Raw genomic sequence first — 16,992 nt, 5'->3', positions numbered from 1 at the left:
ATCATGTGTAATTTAAAACCCCAAAATCTTTACTACTAATTTACTCTGAAATCATACGTAATCTCAAACGCAAAAAATATTTGCTAATCATTTACTATTAATTCACTATTAATCTCAAACCTAAAGAATTTGCTAGTAATTTCCTATCCAATCATGTGTAATCTCAAACCTAAATTATATTTGCTACTATTTTACAATTTAATCATGTGTAATTTAAAACCCCAAAATATTAACTTCTAATTTACTATGAAATCATACGTAATCTCAAACGCAAAAAATATTTACTAATCATTTACTATTATTTCACTAATTATCTCAAACCTAAAGAATTTGCTAGTATTTTCCTATTAAATCATGTGTAATCTGAAACCCAAATTATATGTGCTACTAATTTACTATTAAATCATGTGTAATTTAAAACCCCAAAATATTTACTACTAATTTACTATGAAATCATACGTAATCTCAAACGCAAAAAATGTATGCTAATCATTTACTACTAATTCACTATCATTATCAAACCTAAAGAATTTGCTAGTAATTTCCTATTAAATCATGTGTAATCTCAAACCCAAATTATATTTGCTACTAATTTACTATTAAATACATATTAATCTCAAACCCAAATTATATTTACTACTAATTTACTATGAAATCATACGTAATCTCAAACGCAAAAAATATTTGCTAATCATTTACTATTAATTCACTATTAATCTCAAACCTAAAGAATTTGCTAGTAATTTCCTATTAAATCATGTGTAATCTCAAACCCAAATTATATTTGCTACTAATTTACTATTAAATCATGTGTAATTTAAAACCCCAAAATATTTACTACTAATTTACTATGAAATCATACGTTATCTCAAACGCAAAAAATATTTGCTAATCATTTACTATTAATTCACTATTAATCTCAAACCTAAAGAATATGCTAGTAATTTCCTATCCAATCATGTGTAATCTCAAACCTAAATTATATTTGCTACTATTTTACAATTTAATCATGTGTAATTTAAAACCCCAAAATATTTACAACTATTTTACTATGACATCATAAGTAATCTCAAACGCAAAAAATATTTGCTAATCATTTACTATTAATTCACTATTAATCTCAAACCTAAAGAATTTGCTAGTAATTTCCTATTAAATAATGTGTAATCTCAAACCCAAATTATATTTGCTACTAATTTACTATTAAATAATGTGTAATTTAAAACCTCAAAATCTTACTACTAATTTACTATGAAATCATACGTAATCTCAAACGCAAAAAATATTTGCTAATCATTTACTATAAATTCAATATTAATCTCAAACCTAAAGAATTTGCAAGTAATTTCCTATTTAATCATTTGTAATCTCAAACCCAAATTATATTTGCTTCTAATTTACTATTAAATCATTTGTAATTCAAAACCCCAAAATATTTACTACTAATTTACTATGAAATCATACGTAATCTCAAACGCAAAAATATTTGCCAATCATTTACTATTAATTCACTATTAATCTCAAACCTAAAGAATTTGCTAGTAATTTCCTATTAAATCATGTGTAATCTCAAACCCAAATTATATTTGCTTCTAATTTACTATTAAATCATTTGTAATTTAAAGCCCCAAAATATTTACTACTAATTTACTATGAAATCATACGTAATCTCAAACGCAAAAAATATTTGCTAATCATTTACTATTAATTCACTATTAATCTCAAACCTAAAGAATTTGCTAGTATTTTCGTATTAAATCATGTGTAATCTAAACCCCAAATTATATTTGCTTCTAATTTACTATTAAATCATGTGTAATTTAAAACCCTAAAATATTTACTACTAATTTACTATGAAATGCTACGTAATCTCAAACCCAAAAAATATTTGCTAATCATTTACTATTAATTCACTATTAATCTCAAACCTAAAGAATTTGCTAGTAATTTCCTATTAAATCATGTGTAATCTCAAACCCAAATTATATTTGCTTCTAATTTACTATTAAATCATGTGTAATTTAAAACCCCAAAATATTTACAACTATTTTACTATGACATCATACGTAATCTCAAACGCAAAAAATATTTGCTAATCATTTACTATTAATTCACTATTAATCTCAAACCTAAAGAATTTGCTAGTAATTTCCTATTAAATCATGTGTAATCTCAAACCCACATTATATTTGCTTCTAATTTACTATTAAATCATGTGTAATTTAAAACCCAACAATATTTACAACTATTTTACTATGACATCATACGTAATCTCAAACGCAAAAAATATTTGCTAATCATTTACTATTAATTCACTATTAATCTCAAACCTAAAGAATTTGCTAGTATTTTCGTATTAAATCGTCTGTAATCTCAAACCCAAATTATATTTGCTACTAATTTACTGTTAAATCATGTGTAATTTAAAACCCCAAAATCTTTACTACTAATTTACTCTGAAATCATACGTAATCTCAAACGCAAAAAATATTTGCTAATCATTTACTATTAATTCACTATTAATCTCAAACCTAAAGAATTTGCTAGTAATTTCCTATCCAATCATGTGTAATCTCAAACCTAAATTATATTTGCTACTATTTTACAATTTAATCATGTGTAATTTAAAACCCCAAAATATTAACTTCTAATTTACTATGAAATCATACGTAATCTCAAACGCAAAAAATATTTACTAATCATTTACTATTAATTCACTAATTATCTCAAACCTAAAGAATTTGCTAGTATTTTCCTATTTAATCATGTGTAATCTGAAACCCAAATTATATGTGCTACTAATTTACTATTAAATCATGTGTAATTTAAAACCCCAAAATATTTACTACTAATTTACTATGAAATCATACGTAATCTCAAACGCAAAAAATATTTGCTAATCATTTACTATTAATTCACTATTAATCTCAAACCTAAAGAATTTGCTAGTATTTTCGTATTAAATCATGTGTAATCTAAAACCCAAATTATATTTACTTCTAATTTACTATTAAATCATGTGTAATTTAAAACCCCAAAATATTTACTACTAATTTACTATGAAATCATACGTAATCTCAAACGCAAAAAATATTTGCTAATCATTTACTATTAATTCACTATTAATCTCAAACCTAAAGAATTTGCTAGTAATTTCCTATCCAATCATGTGTAATCTCAAACCTAAATTATATTTGCTACTATTTTACAATTTAATCATGTGTAATTTAAAACCCCAAAATATTTACTACTAATTTACTATGAAATCATACGTAATCTCAAACGCAAAAAATATTTGCTAATCATTTACTATTAATTCACTATTAATCTCAAACCTAAAGAATTTGCGAGTAATTTCCTATTATATCATGTGTAATCTCAAACCCAAATTATATTTGCTTCTAATTTACTATTAAATCATGTGTAATTTAAAACCCCAAAATATTAACTACTAATTTACTATGAAATCATACGTAACCTCAAACGCAAAAAATATTTGCTAATCATTTACTATTAATTCACTATTAATCTCAAACCTAAAGAATTTGCTAGTATTTTCGTATTAAATAATGTAAAATCTAAAACCCACATTATATTTACTTCTAATTTACTATTAAATCATGTGTAATTTAAAACCCCAAAATATTTACTACTAATTTACTATGAAATAATACGTAATCTCAAACGCAAAAAATATTTGCTAATCATTTACTATTAATTCACTATTAATCTCAAACCTAAAGAATTTGCTAGTATTTTCGTATTAAATCATGTGTAATCTCAGACCCAAATTATATTTTCTACTAATTTACTATTAAATCATGTGTAATTTAAAACCCCACAATATTTACTACTAATTTACTATGAAATCATACGTAATCTCAAACGCAAAAAATATTTGCTGATCATTTACTATTAATTCACTATTAATCTCAAACCTAAAGAATTTGCTAGTAATTTCCTATTAAATCATGTGTAATCTCAAACCCAAATTATATTTGCTTCTAATTTACTATTAAATCATGTGTAATTTAAAACCCCAAAATATTTACTACTAATTTACTATGAAATAATACGTAATCTCAAACGCAAAAAATATTTGCTAATCATTTACTATTAATTCACTATTAATCTAAAACCTAAAGAATTTGCTAGTAATTTCCTATTAAATCATGGGTAATCTCAAACCCAAATTATATTTGCTTCTAATTTACTATTAAATCATGTGTAATTTAAAACCCCAAAATATTTACTACTAATTTACTATGAAATCATACGTAATCTCAAACGCAAAAAATATTTGCTAATCATTTACTATTAATTCACTATTAATCTCAAACCTAAAGAATTTGCTAGTAATTTCCTATTAAATCATGTGTAATCTCAAACCCAAATCATATTTGCTTCTAATTAACTATTAAATCATGTGTAATTTACAACCCCAAAATATTTACAACTATTTTACTATGACATCATAAGTAATCTCAAATGCAAAAAATATTTGCTAATCATTTACTATTAATGTACTATTAATCTCAAACCTAAAGAATTTGCTAGTAATTTCCTATTAAATCATGTGTAATCTCAAACCCAAATTATATTTGCTACTAATTTACTATTAAATCATGTGTAATTTAAAACCCCAAAATCTTTACAACTAATTTACTCTGAAATCATACGTAATCTCAAACGCAAAAAAGATTTGCTAATCATTTACTATTAATTCACTATTAATCTCAAACCTAAAGAATTTGCTAGTAATTTCCTATTAAATCATGTGTAATCTCAAACCCAAATAATATTTGCTTCATATTTACTATTAAATCATGTGTAATTTAAAGCCCCAAAATATTTACTACTAATTTACTATGAAATCATACGTAATCTCAAACGCAAAAAATGTATGCTAATCATTTACTACTAATTCACTATCATAATCAAACCTAAAGAATTTGCTAGTAATTTCCTATTAAATCATGTGTAATCTCAAACCCAAATTATATTTGCTACTAATTTACTATTAAATACATATTAATCTCAAACCCAAATTATATTTACTACTAATTTACTATGAAATCATACGTAATCTCAAACGCAAAAAATATTTGCTAATCATTTACTATAAATTCAATATTAATCTCAAACCTAAAGAATTTGCAAGTAATTTCCTATTTAATCATTTGTAATCTCAAACCCAAATTATATTTGCTTCTAATTTACTATTAAATCATTTGTAATTCAAAACCCCAAAATATTTACTACTAATTTACTATGAAATCATACGTAATCTCAAACGCAAAAATATTTGCCAATCATTTACTATTAATTCACTATTAATCTCAAACCTAAAGAATTTGCTAGTAATTTCCTTTTAAATCATGTGTAATCTCAAACCCAAATTATATTTGCTTCTAATTTACTATTAAATCATTTGTAATTTAAAGCCCCAAAATATTTACTACTAATTTACTATGAAATCATACGTAATCTCAAACGCAAAAAATATTTGCTAATCATTTACTATTAATTCACTATTAATCTCAAACCTAAAGAATTTGCTAGTATTTTCGTATTAAATCATGTGTAATCTAAACCCCAAATTATATTTGCTTCTAATTTACTATTAAATCATGTGTAATTTAAAACCCTAAAATATTTACTACTAATTTACTATGAAATGCTACGTAATCTCAAACCCAAAAAATATTTGCTAATCATTTACTATTAATTCACTATTAATCTCAAACCTAAAGAATTTGCTAGTAATTTCCTATTAAATCATGTGTAATCTCAAACCCACATTATATTTGCTTCTAATTTACTATTAAATCATGTGTAATTTAAAACCCAACAATATTTACAACTATTTTACTATGACATCATACGTAATCTCAAACGCAAAAAATATTTGCTAATCATTTACTATTAATTCACTATTAATCTCAAACCTAAAGAATTTGCTAGTATTTTCGTATTAAATCGTCTGTAATCTCAAACCCAAATTATATTTGCTACTAATTTACTGTTAAATCATGTGTAATTTAAAACCCCAAAATCTTTACTACTAATTTACTCTGAAATCATACGTAATCTCAAACGCAAAAAATATTTGCTAATCATTTACTATTAATTCACTATTAATCTCAAACCTAAAGAATTTGCTAGTAATTTCCTATCCAATCATGTGTAATCTCAAACCTAAATTATATTTGCTACTATTTTACAATTTAATCATGTGTAATTTAAAACCCCAAAATATTAACTTCTAATTTACTATGAAATCATACGTAATCTCAAACGCAAAAAATATTTACTAATCATTTACTATTAATTCACTAATTATCTCAAACCTAAAGAATTTGCTAGTATTTTCCTATTTAATCATGTGTAATCTGAAACCCAAATTATATGTGCTACTAATTTACTATTAAATCATGTGTAATTTAAAACCCCAAAATATTTACTACTAATTTACTATGAAATCATACGTAATCTCAAACGCAAAAAATATTTGCTAATCATTTACTATTAATTCACTATTAATCTCAAACCTAAAGAATTTGCTAGTATTTTCGTATTAAATCATGTGTAATCTAAAACCCAAATTATATTTACTTCTAATTTACTATTAAATCATGTGTAATTTAAAACCCCAAAATATTTACTACTAATTTACTATGAAATCATACGTAATCTCAAACGCAAAAAATATTTGCTAATCATTTACTATTAATTCACTATTAATCTCAAACCTAAAGAATTTGCTAGTAATTTCCTATCCAATCATGTGTAATCTCAAACCTAAATTATATTTGCTACTATTTTACAATTTAATCATGTGTAATTTAAAACCCCAAAATATTTACTACTAATTTACTATGAAATCATACGTAATCTCAAACGCAAAAAATATTTGCTAATCATTTACTATTAATTCACTATTAATCTCAAACCTAAAGAATTTGCGAGTAATTTCCTATTATATCATGTGTAATCTCAAACCCAAATTATATTTGCTTCTAATTTACTATTAAATCATGTGTAATTTAAAACCCCAAAATATTAACTACTAATTTACTATGAAATCATACGTAACCTCAAACGCAAAAAATATTTGCTAATCATTTACTATTAATTCACTATTAATCTCAAACCTAAAGAATTTGCTAGTATTTTCGTATTAAATAATGTAAAATCTAAAACCCACATTATATTTACTTCTAATTTACTATTAAATCATGTGTAATTTAAAACCCCAAAATATTTACTACTAATTTACTATGAAATAATACGTAATCTCAAACGCAAAAAATATTTGCTAATCATTTACTATTAATTCACTATTAATCTCAAACCTAAAGAATTTGCTAGTATTTTCGTATTAAATCATGTGTAATCTCAGACCCAAATTATATTTTCTACTAATTTACTATTAAATCATGTGTAATTTAAAACCCCACAATATTTACTACTAATTTACTATGAAATCATACGTAATCTCAAACGCAAAAAATATTTGCTGATCATTTACTATTAATTCACTATTAATCTCAAACCTAAAGAATTTGCTAGTAATTTCCTATTAAATCATGTGTAATCTCAAACCCAAATTATATTTGCTTCTAATTTACTATTAAATCATGTGTAATTTAAAACCCCAAAATATTTACTACTAATTTACTATGAAATAATACGTAATCTCAAACGCAAAAAATATTTGCTAATCATTTACTATTAATTCACTATTAATCTAAAACCTAAAGAATTTGCTAGTAATTTCCTATTAAATCATGGGTAATCTCAAACCCAAATTATATTTGCTTCTAATTTACTATTAAATCATGTGTAATTTAAAACCCCAAAATATTTACTACTAATTTACTATGAAATCATACGTAATCTCAAACGCAAAAAATATTTGCTAATCATTTACTATTAATTCACTATTAATCTCAAACCTAAAGAATTTGCTAGTAATTTCCTATTAAATCATGTGTAATCTCAAACCCAAATCATATTTGCTTCTAATTAACTATTAAATCATGTGTAATTTACAACCCCAAAATATTTACAACTATTTTACTATGACATCATAAGTAATCTCAAATGCAAAAAATATTTGCTAATCATTTACTATTAATGTACTATTAATCTCAAACCTAAAGAATTTGCTAGTAATTTCCTATTAAATCATGTGTAATCTCAAACCCAAATTATATTTGCTACTAATTTACTATTAAATCATGTGTAATTTAAAACCCCAAAATCTTTACAACTAATTTACTCTGAAATCATACGTAATCTCAAACGCAAAAAAGATTTGCTAATCATTTACTATTAATTCACTATTAATCTCAAACCTAAAGAATTTGCTAGTAATTTCCTATTAAATCATGTGTAATCTCAAACCCAAATAATATTTGCTTCATATTTACTATTAAATCATGTGTAATTTAAAGCCCCAAAATATTTACTACTAATTTACTATGAAATCATACGTAATCTCAAACGCAAAAAATGTATGCTAATCATTTACTACTAATTCACTATCATAATCAAACCTAAAGAATTTGCTAGTAATTTCCTATTAAATCATGTGTAATCTCAAACCCAAATTATATTTGCTACTAATTTACTATTAAATACATATTAATCTCAAACCCAAATTATATTTACTACTAATTTACTATGAAATCATACGTAATCTCAAACGCAAAAAATATTTGCTAATCATTTACTATAAATTCAATATTAATCTCAAACCTAAAGAATTTGCAAGTAATTTCCTATTTAATCATTTGTAATCTCAAACCCAAATTATATTTGCTTCTAATTTACTATTAAATCATTTGTAATTCAAAACCCCAAAATATTTACTACTAATTTACTATGAAATCATACGTAATCTCAAACGCAAAAATATTTGCCAATCATTTACTATTAATTCACTATTAATCTCAAACCTAAAGAATTTGCTAGTAATTTCCTTTTAAATCATGTGTAATCTCAAACCCAAATTATATTTGCTTCTAATTTACTATTAAATCATTTGTAATTTAAAGCCCCAAAATATTTACTACTAATTTACTATGAAATCATACGTAATCTCAAACGCAAAAAATATTTGCTAATCATTTACTATTAATTCACTATTAATCTCAAACCTAAAGAATTTGCTAGTATTTTCGTATTAAATCATGTGTAATCTAAACCCCAAATTATATTTGCTTCTAATTTACTATTAAATCATGTGTAATTTAAAACCCTAAAATATTTACTACTAATTTACTATGAAATGCTACGTAATCTCAAACCCAAAAAATATTTGCTAATCATTTACTATTAATTCACTATTAATCTCAAACCTAAAGAATTTGCTAGTAATTTCCTATTAAATCATGTGTAATCTCAAACCTAAATTATATTTGCTTCTAATTTACTATTAAATCATGTGTAATTTAAAACCCCAAAATATTTACAACTATTTTACTATGACATCATACGTAATCTCAAACGCAAAAAATATTTGCTAATCATTTACTATTAATTCACTATTAATCTCAAACCTAAAGAATTTGCTAGTAATTTCCTATTAAAAAATGTGTAATCTCAAACCCAAATTATATTTGCTACTAATTTACTATTAAATCATGTGTAATTTAAAACCCCAAAATCTTTACTACTAATTTACTCTGAAATCATACGTAATCTCAAACGCAAAAAATATTTGCTAATCATTTACTATTAATTCACTATTAATCTCAAACCTGAAGAATTTGCTAGTAATTTCCTATTAAATCATGTGTAATCTCAAACCCAAATTATATTTGCTTCTAATTTACTATTAAATCATGTGTTATTTAAAACCCCACAATATTTACAACTATTTTACTATGACATCATACGTAATCTCAAACGCAAAAAATATTTGCTAATCATTTACTATTAATTCACTATTAATCTCAAACCTAAAGAATTTGCTAGTAATTTCCTATTAAATCATGTGTAATCTCAAACCCACATTATATTTGCTTCTAATTTACTATTAAATCATGTGTAATTTAAAACCCAACAATATTTACATCTATTTTACTATGACATCATACGTAATCTCAAACGCAAAAAATATTTGCTAATCATTTACTATTAATTCACTATTAATCTCAAACCTAAAGAATTTGCTAGTAATTTCCTATTAAATAATGTGTAATCTAAAACCCAAATTATATTTGCTACTAATTTACTATTAAATCATGTGTAATTTAAAACCCCAAAATCTTTACTACTAATTTACTCTGAAATCATACGTAATCTCAAACGCAAAAAATATTTGCTAATCATTTACTATTAATTCACTATTAATCTCAAACCTAAAGAATTTGCTAGTAATTTCCTATCCAATCATGTGTAATCTCAAACCTAAATTATATTTGCTACTATTTTACAATTTAATCATGTGTAATTTAAAACCCCAAAATATTAACTTCTAATTTACTATGAAATCATACGTAATCTCAAACGCAAAAAATATTTACTAATCATTTACTATTAATTCACTAATTATCTCAAACCTAAAGAATTTGCTAGTATTTTCCTATTTAATCATGTGTAATCTGAAACCCAAATTATATGTGCTACTAATTTACTATTAAATCATGTGTAATTTAAAACCCCAAAATATTTACTACTAATTTACTATGAAATCATACGTAATCTCAAACGCAAAAAATATTTGCTAATCATTTACTATTAATTCACTATTAATCTCAAACCTAAAGAATTTGCTAGTATTTTCGTATTAAATCATGTGTAATCTAAAACCCAAATTATATTTACTTCTAATTTACTATTAAATCATGTGTAATTTAAAACCCCAAAATATTTACTACTAATTTACTATGAAATCATACGTAATCTCAAACGCAAAAAATATTTGCTAATCATTTACTATTAATTCACTATTAATCTCAAACCTAAAGAATTTGCTAGTAATTTCCTATCCAATCATGTGTAATCTCAAACCTAAATTATATTTGCTACTATTTTACAATTTAATCATGTGTAATTTAAAACCCCAAAATATTTACTACTAATTTACTATGAAATCATACGTAATCTCAAACGCAAAAAATATTTGCTAATCATTTACTATTAATTCACTAATTATCTCAAACCTAAAGAATTTGCTAGTATTTTCCTATTTAATCATGTGTAATCTCAAACCCAAATTATATTTGCTACTAATTTACTATTAAATCATGTGTAATTTAAAACCCCAAAATATTTACTACTAATTTACTATGAAATCATACGTAATCTCAAACGCAAAAAATATTTGCTAATCATTTACTATTAATTAACTATTAATCTCAAACCTAAAGAATTTGCGAGTAATTTCCTATTATATCATGTGTAATCTCAAACCCAAATTATATTTGCTTCTAATTTACTATTAAATCATGTGTAATTTAAAACCCCAAAATATTAACTACTAATTTACTATGAAATCATACGTAATCTCAAACGCAAAAAATATTTGCTAATCATTTACTATTAATTCACTATTAATCTCAAACCTAAAGAATTTGCTAGTATTTTCGTATTAAATAATGTAAAATCTAAAACCCACATTATATTTACTTCTAATTTACTATTAAATCATGTGTAATTTAAAACCCCAAAATATTTACTACTAATTTACTATGAAATAATACGTAATCTCAAACGCAAAAAATATTTGCTAATCATTTACTATTAATTCACTATTAATCTCAAACCTAAAGAATTTGCTAGTATTTTCGTATTAAATCATGTGTAATCTCAAACCCAAATTATATTTTCTACTAATTTACTATTAAATCATGTGTAATTTAAAACCCCAAAATATTTACTACTAATTTACTATGAAATCATACGTAATCTCAAACACAAAAAATATTTGCTAATCATTTACTATTAATTCACTATTAATCTCAAACCTAAAGAATTTGCTAGTAATTTCCTATTAAATTTTGTGTAATCTCAAACCCAAATTATATTTGCTTCTAATTTACTATTAAATCATGTGTAATTGTAAACCCCAAAATATTTACTACTAATTTACTATGAAATAATACGTAATCTCAAACGCAAAAAATATTTGCTAATCATTTACTATTAATTCACTATTAATCTCAAACCTAAAGAATTTGCTAGTAATTTCCTATTAAATCATGTGTAATCTCAAACCCACATTATATTTGCTTCTAATTTACTATTAAATCATGTGTAATTTAAAACCCAACAATATTTACAACTATTTTACTATGACATCATACGTAATCTCAAACACAAAAAATATTTGCTAATCATTTACTATTAATTCACTATTAATCTCAAACCTAAAGAATTTGCTAGTAATTTCCTATTAAATCGTGTGTAATCTCAAACCCAAATTATATTTGCTACTAATTTACTGTTAAATCATGTGTAATTTAAAACCCCAAAATCTTTACTACTAATTTACTCTGAAATCATACGTAATCTCAAACGCAAAAAATATTTGCTAATCATTTACTATTAATTCACTATTAATCTCAAACCTAAAGAATTTGCTAGTAATTTCCTATCCAATCATGTGTAATCTCAAACCTAAATTATATTTGCTACTATTTTACAATTTAATCATGTGTAATTTAAAACCCCAAAATATTAACTTCTAATTTACTATGAAATCATACGTAATCTCAAATGCAAAAAATATTTACTAATCATTTACTATTAATTCACTAATTATCTCAAACCTAAAGAATTTGCTAGTATTTTCCTATTAAATCATGTGTAATCTGAAACCCAAATTATATGTGCTACTAATTTACTATTAAATCATGTGTAATTTAAAACCCCAAAATATTTACTACTAATTTACTATGAAATCATACGTTATCTCAAACGCAAAAAATATTTGCTAATCATTTACTATTAATTCACTATTAATCTCAAACCTAAAGAATTTGCTAGTAATTTCCTATCCAATCATGTGTAATCTCAAACCTAAATTATATTTGCTACTATTTTACAATTTAATCATGTGTAATTTAAAACCCCAAAATATTAACTTCTAATTTACTATGAAATCATACGTAATCTCAAATGCAAAAAATATTTACTAATCATTTACTATTAATTCACTAATTATCTCAAACCTAAAGAATTTGCTAGTATTTTCCTATTAAATCATGTGTAATCTGAAACCCAAATTATATGTGCTACTAATTTACTATTAAATCATGTGTAATTTAAAACCCCAAAATATTTACTACTAATTTACTATGAAATCATACGTTATCTCAAACGCAAAAAATATTTGCTAATCATTTACTTTTAATTCACTATTAATCTCAAACCTAAAGAATTTGCTAGTAATTTCCTATCCAATCATGTGTAATCTCAAACCTAAATTATATTTGCTACTATTTTACAATTTAATCATGTGTAATTTAAAACCCCAAAATATTAACTACTAATTTACTATGAAATCATACGTAATCTCAAACGCAAAAAATATTTGCTAATCATTTACTATTAATTCACTAATTATCTCAAACCTAAACAATTTGCTAGTATTTTCCTATTTAATCATGTGTAATCTCAAACCCAAATTATATTTGCTACTAATTTACTATTAAATCATGTGTAATTTAAAACCCCAAAATATTTACTACTAATTTACTATGAAATCATATGTAATCTCAAACGCAAAAAATATTTGCTAATCATTTACTATTAATTCACTATTAATCTCAAACCTAAAGAATTTGCGAGTAATTTCCTATTATATCATGTGTAATCTCAAACCCAAATTATATTTGCTTCTAATTTACTATTAAATCATGTGTAATTTAAAACCCCAAAATATTAACTACTAATTTACTATGAAATCATACGTAATCTCAAACGCAAAAAATATTTGCTAATCATTTACTATTAATTCACTATTAATCTCAAACCTAAAGAATTTGCTAGTATTTTCGTATTAAATCATGTGTAATCTCAAACCCAAATTATATTTTCTACTAATTTACTATTAAATCATGTGTAATTTAAAACCCCAAAATATTTACTACTAATTTACTATGAAATCATACGTAATCTCAAACACAAAAAATATTTGCTAATCATTTACTATTAATTCACTATTAATCTCAAACCTAAAGAATTTGCTAGTAATTTCCTATTAAATTATGTGTAATCTCAAACCCAAATTATATTAGCTTCTTATTTACTATTAAATCATGTGTAATTGTAAACCCCAAAATATTTACTACTAATTTACTATGAAATAATACGTAATCTCAAACGCAAAAAATATTTGCTAATCATTTACTATTAATTCACTATTAATCTCAAACCTAAAGAATTTGCTAGTAATTTCCTATTTAATCATGTGTAATCTCAAACCAAAATTATATTAGCTTCTAATTTACTATTAAATCATGTGTAATTTAAAACCCCAAAATATTTACTACTAATAAACTATGAAATCATACGTAATCTCAAACGCAAAAAATATTTGCTAATCATTTACTATTAATTCACTATTAATCTCATACCTAAAGAATTTGCTAGTATTTTCGTATTAAATCATGTGTAATCTCAAACCCACACTATATTTGCTTCTAATTTACTATTAAATCATGTGTAATTTAAAACCCCAAAATATTTACAACTATTTTACTATGACATCATAAGTAATCTCAAATGCAAAAAATATTTGCTAATCATTTACTATTAATTCACTATTAATCTCAAACCTAAAGAATTTGCTAGTAATTTCCTATTAAATCATGTGTAATCTCAAACCCAAATTATATTTGCTACTTATTTACTATTAAATAATGTGTAATTTAAAACCTCAAAATCTTACTACTAATTTACTATGAAATCATACGTAATCTCAAACGCAAAAAATATTTGCTAATCATTTACTATAAATTCAATATTAATCTCAAACCTAAAGAATTTGCAAGTAATTTCCTATTTAATCATTTGTAATCTCAAACCCAAATTATATTTGCTTCTAATTTACTATTAAATCATTTGTAATTCAAAACCCCAAAATATTTACTACTAATTTACTATGAAATCATACGTAATCTCAAACGCAAAAATATTTGCCAATCATTTACTATTAATTCACTATTAATCTCAAACCTAAAGAATTTGCTAATAATTTCCTATTAAATCATGTGTAATCTCAAACCCAAATTATATTTGCTTCTAATTTACTATTAAATCATTTATAATTCAAAACCCCAAAATATTTACAACTATTTTACTATGACATCATACGTAATCTCAAACGCAAAAAATATTTGCTAATCATTTACTATTAATTCACTATTAATCTCAAACCTAAAGAATTTGCTAGTAATTTCCTATTAAATAATGTGTAATCTCAAACCCAAATTATATTTGCTACTAATTTACTATTAAATCATGTGTAATTTAAAACCCCAAAATCTTTACTACTAATTTACTCTGAAATCATACGTAATCTCAAACGCAAAAAATATTTGCTAATCATTTACTATTAATTCACTATTAATCTCAAACCTAAAGAATTTGCTAGTAATTTCCTATTAAATCATGTGTAATCTCAAACCCAAATTATATTTGCTTCTAATTTACTATTAAATCATGTGTAATTTAAAACCCCAAAATATTTACAACTATTTTACTATGACATCATACGTAATCTCAAATGCAAAAAATATTTGCTAATCATTTACTATTAATTCACTATTCATCTCAAACCTAAAGAATTTGCTAGTAATTTCCTATCCAATCATGTGTAATCTCAAACCTAAATTATATTTGCTACTATTTTACAATTTAATCATGCGTAATTTAAAACCCCAAAATATTAACTACTAATTTACTATGAAATCATACGTAATCTCAAACGCAAAAAATATTTGCTAATCATTTACTATTAATTCACTATTAATCTCAAACCTAAAGAATTTGCTAGTAATTTCCTATTAAATCATGTGTAATCTCAAACCCAAATTATATTTGCTTCTAATTTACTATTAAATCATGTGTAATTTAAAACCCCAAAATATTTACAACTATTTTACTATGACATCATAAGTAATCTCAAACGCAAAAAATATTTGCTAATCATTTACTATTAATTCACTATTAATCTCAAACCTAAAGAATTTGCTAGTAATTTCCTATTAAATCATGTGTAATCTCAAACCCAAATTATATTTGCTTCTAATTTACTATTAAATCATGTGTAATTTAAAACCCCAAAATATTTACAACTATTTTACTATGACATCATAAGTAATCTCAAACGCAAAAAATATTTGCTAATCATTTACTATTAATTCACTATTAATCTCAAACCTAAAGAATTTGCTAGTAATTTCCTATTAAATCATGTGTAATCTCAAACCCAAATTATATTTGCTTCTAATTTACTATTAAATCATGTGTAATTTAAAACCCCAAAATATTTACAACTATTTTACTATGACATCATAAGTAATCTCAAACGCAAAAAATATTTGCTAATCATTTACTATTAATTCACTATTAATCTCAAACCTAAAGAATTTGCTAGTAATTTCCTATTAAATCATGTGTCATCTCAAACCCAAATTATATTTGCTACTAATTTACTATTAAATCATGTGTAATTTAAAACCCCAAAATATTTACTACTAATTTACTATGAAATCATACGTAATCTCAAACGCAACAAATATTTGCTAATCATTTACTATTAATTCACTATTAATCTCAAACCTAAAGAATTTGCTAGTAATTTCTTATTAAATCATGTATAATCTCAAACCCAAACAATATTTGCTACTAATTTACTATTAAATCATGTGTAATTTAAAACCCCAAAATATTTACTACTAATTTACTATGAAATCATACGTAATCTCAAACGCAAAAAATATTTGCTAATCATTTACTATTAATTCACTATTA

Source organism: Euprymna scolopes, chromosome 46 (genome assembly GCF_053919585.1).
Source record: "Euprymna scolopes isolate OS-2025 chromosome 46, ASM5391958v1, whole genome shotgun sequence".
Classification (NCBI taxonomy): domain Eukaryota; kingdom Metazoa; phylum Mollusca; class Cephalopoda; order Sepiida; family Sepiolidae; genus Euprymna; species Euprymna scolopes.
This window is presented reverse-complemented; position numbering follows the sequence as displayed.